This window comes from Myotis brandtii, unplaced genomic scaffold, assembly GCF_000412655.1.
Source record: "Myotis brandtii unplaced genomic scaffold, ASM41265v1 scaffold574, whole genome shotgun sequence".
NCBI classification, from domain to species: domain Eukaryota; kingdom Metazoa; phylum Chordata; class Mammalia; order Chiroptera; family Vespertilionidae; genus Myotis; species Myotis brandtii.
In genome coordinates this window covers 152,919-156,762 of record NW_005370150.1, presented here as the reverse complement: position 1 = coordinate 156,762, position 3,844 = coordinate 152,919, and the positions used below count along the sequence as shown (strand labels likewise).

The 3,844-nt window shown below is 41.0% G+C and overlaps 1 pseudogene; it reads right to left on the bottom strand.

Annotated features, from left to right (window-relative positions):
* Positions 1–1,697: 1,697 nt before the first annotated feature.
* On the bottom strand, positions 1,698–2,217 carry LOC102252637 (annotated as a pseudogene).
* Positions 2,218–3,844: the final 1,627 nt, after the last annotated feature.

The following is a 3,844-nucleotide window of genomic DNA, read 5'->3' as shown; positions in this document are numbered from 1 at the left end:
CCCCCCCGCCATGCAAGCCTGATCACCCCATGCAGCCTGCTGTTTGGTCGTTTGGTCGCCTCTCACTAACCCCTCTGCCAGCCTGGTCACCCCACGCAGTCTGTTCGGTTGTTCGTTTGGTTGCAATGGTCACTTAGGCTTTTATATATATAGATAAGGCAGGAAAAATAATATTAGCTATGCCAGAGACATCATGAGATATTTTGATCAACTTTGACACTTCTGGAAAATATGCATTCAATAATTGACAAGCAAATTCTAGGCACATCCAGAGATCCAGCTTTGTGAACATTGAGGTTCTTCTAGGTGTTTCTGATAGACAAAAGTTTAACTGACAGATGATGGTTCCTTTGGTAGGCAGGATAATGATCTCCCCCTCAAATGTTCATGTTCTAATCCCCAGCACCTGTGAATATGTTACTGTTACATGGCAATAGGAATCTAACAGGTATGATTAAATTAAAAAATTTGAGGTGAGAAGATTATTCTGGATTATCTGTGTCAACTAAATCTAATCACAAGAGTTCTTATAATGTACCAAGTAGGAGGGTCAGAGTGAGAGAGAAATTTGAAAATGTTATATTGCTGACTTAAAAAACAATAAAGGAAGAAGGCCATGAGCCAAAGAATGTGAGCATCCTCTAAAAGCTGGAAAGGCAAAGAAATGGATTCTCCCTGAGAGCTTCTAGAAGAAACATAACCCTGATGAAACTTTGTTTTTTACCTAGTGAGAACCATTTTGGACTTCTGACCTCCATTATTGTAAGATAACATATTTGTTGTTTAAAGAGACTAAGTTTGTGGTAATTTGTTATAGCAACAATAGAAAACTAATATAGCCCCCAAAGATTATGATGTGAAGGCTGCAGCAGTCATGCCATAGTTGAAGTTCCCTGTTCTACAGGGAACTTCAGAGGAGGCTGAGAACAGCAGAGGAGGCTGAAAATCTGATGAATGCTTCTTCATATTATTCCAGAGGATCTGGCCTTCTGACTATGGTAGTGATTCTATTTGGAGGTATTTGTATGGCTCAGTCCTTTGTCATATAAGAATATAACAATGACACAGAGGAGCAACCAGTCTCATATGAAAGTTAATTAAGTAAGCTAAAAATAAAATTACACCAGTGTAATAGTGTGCTAAAATAGTCAATCTTAAGGCCCTGGGGGAGAGGACCACCTTACTCAGCCTGTGCTCAGTGAAAGAAAGTTCCTGTGGGAAAAAGAAATCTAAGTTAAAGGTTTAATTGTGGGCTGGCATAGGGAGCAATGTTGGAAGAGAGGAGGAGGGGAAAGGAGGAAATGGAAAGTAGATAATACCCCTAAGTTAATTGAAATATTAGGGTGAGACAATGCCTCTTTCTTAGTTCAAAATAATCTGCTGATTTTCAGAGTATTTGTTCAAGATTCCCGGAATGTCACGGAGTTGGGGAGAGAGTCATACAGACATCATCAGATGCAAAGCTAAGTTTTCAGACCATCTAGTCAGGATTCTTTTTTCTTTTCTTTTTTTTTGAGAGACAACTGTTTAGTTTTTATTTTATAATCATAAACTCAACTCTGCAATCCAGCTAGACTGGGAAGGGGTAAGGAAATTATGGAACCCAAAAAACTGGCAAGAGCACAGATTATAGAACATTCCAAGCAAATTGGGGTGAAGGGATGCTCTCCTAAGCTACAAAAGGAATGGTTTGGTGGTTAAGATAAAACACAAGTCAAATTTATTAGAGTTGTTCCCAGTCATCAATGGTGATCTTCTTGCTGGTCTTGCCATTCCTGGACCCCAAGCACTCCATGGCTGTCACAATATCCATGCCTTCTTTCACCTGGCAGAAGACCACATGCTTGCCATCCAACCACTCAGTCTTGGCAGTGCAGATGAAAAACTGGGAACCATTTGTGTTAGGTCCAGCATTTTCCATGGACAAGAAGCCTGGACCTGTATGTTTCAGGATGAAGTTCTCATCCTCAAATTTCTCCCCATAGATGGACTTGCTGCCTGTGCCATTATGGTGTGTGAAGTCACCACCCTGCACATGAATCCCGGAATAATTCTGTGAAAGCAAGAACCTTTATAACCAAATACTTTCTCCCCAGTGTTCAGAGCATGGAAGTTTTCTGCTGTCTTTGAAACTTTGTCTGCAAACAGCTCAAAGGAGACGTGGTCCAATGGCTTGCTGTCCTCCATAATGTCGAAGAAAACAGTGGGTTTCACCATGGAAGGTCACGGGTGGCTTCAGGGTGGCAGCATCTGCAAAGCCTAGTCAGGATTCTTGATTGTAAATAACAGAATTAGTTTCTGATTGAGTTAAGAAGGAAAGGATTTATGGGAAATATGTTAGGAATCAATGTAAATGCTGGCAAACCAGGGTGGAACAAAAAAAAAATAAGTGAATCTCAGTGGTCAGAGTCCCAGCTAACATAGGAATGGAGTATAGATGCTGGGAAGTCAACCACATCCCCTGCTACATAGTATATAATAGAGTGGTCCATTGTGGGCTTCCAGCCAGGTAAAACCAAACATGATGTAGAATGTGGGTGGTAGATATAAATTGGCCACAGTCACTTGAAGGTTTCCTCAAGCTGGGCTGTTCAAGGATGACCTGTGACTGACAGGGCTGCCCAGCCACAACTGTCCATCTATCCTGACCATTTAAGGTCATGCTCCAAGAACAAACTTTTTAGGTTGATGCTCTCATTGGTGATGTTCCTGCTACTGCTCCCACCACTGGGTAATTTCCAAAATACCCCTGTTTTTTGTGCCATTTGCTTCAGAGATTGAGATATTTGATTGGTCTAGTACAGATTATATCTCCATTACCTAATCCCATGGTCAGGAAAAGTAAGTATCTTGCTTTCAAGTTTCATTCATAGGATCTGGAGCCCTGCCCCCCACTGACACCAACAGTGGGAGATTCGCCAAACATAAGAATAAGATGTGGATGCTAAGCAGCCAAATGTCCCTTTGCTGCCCACATATATAGTAGAGTGTAACATTGTGGGTTTCCAGTCACAAAAAGCTGATAGGAATGTGGATGGTGGCATTATTCACTCTGAGCAATTCTTCAAGTTTAAGTATACAAGGGTGGCTTATAACTGGCAGGTTCCCCTTGCTCCATCTATCCTACCTATCCATGAATGGGGGCTTGAAATGAACTGGGCCACCAAACTGGTTGATACCCCAGAATCCACTAGCAGGTCCAGCCATTCTGTGTATGACTAGCAGCCAACATGTGCATTGGCCAGTTTAGGAAGTACACTCTGTCTGGTTCAAGGACTGAAGTACCCAGGTTCTTCTTATACTGGCTGGCTGTAGCATATCCCCAAATTAAACACACTGGGACTATATGCCCCAGGTGGTCTACATAGTGTGACACAGTATCCACCATGTAAAGCTTGAGGCACAGAGCATAATCGTTCCCTTTCTTAGGCAGAGCCATAAGCTAATTATATTATTTTTTCCTAGGCAGTGTCATCAAATAACTACCAAGTTGAACAAAACCCCTGTGTATTTCTCCAAGCAGGAATTTGAGATTATTCAATACAGAAGAGAGGTTAAGAACATGAGTTTTGAGGTCAGACAGACTTAGGTTTGAATCCCTGCTCTGCTGTGTCATTAGCTGTGTCATTTTGGATACATTACTTAACATCTCTGATCCTCACTTTCTGCATATGTAAAATGGGGAGAATCATAATATCTACATTGTAAAATTTTTTTGGAGATTAAAGAAAAACAATAACATATGTGGTTAGTATAGTGCTTGGCACATAGTGAGCAAATGTTAGCTCTTGTTGTTATTATTATCATTGTCTTGTTTGACCTTGTAAATAAAGCACAAATTACT